Source organism: Myotis davidii, unplaced genomic scaffold, assembly GCF_000327345.1.
Source record: "Myotis davidii unplaced genomic scaffold, ASM32734v1 scaffold370, whole genome shotgun sequence".
In the NCBI taxonomy this organism is placed as follows: Eukaryota; Metazoa; Chordata; class Mammalia; order Chiroptera; family Vespertilionidae; genus Myotis; species Myotis davidii.
The window spans coordinates 2,727,306-2,727,645 of NW_006288615.1; positions in this window are offsets into that span (position 1 = coordinate 2,727,306).

Genomic DNA, 340 nt, shown 5'->3' on the forward strand with positions numbered 1-340 from the left:
CAGACACACTCATCTGGGGCCACCCACACACCCACCTAAACCATGTCATTGTGTTTCCAAACGTTTGACGGGGCGCTTCCAGGCGCGCCTTTCTCTCTCGGAACCCTCACAACAACCCGTTTTTCAGAGATGAAGGCTGAGTGATTTGGGTCTCACACGCTGTCGCCGCCCTGCAACGTGCTGACTTTCAGCGTAAGTCCTTACTAGGGTGTCCCTCCAGCCCCACCTCCTCCCACCCCCCATTTCAGAGGAGCCTCCAAGGACGTCCCACTGGCCCCTGGGGAGTTAATGAGACGCCAAGGGTCCCATCCTGCCCCCAGCTTCACACCAGCCTCTTTCC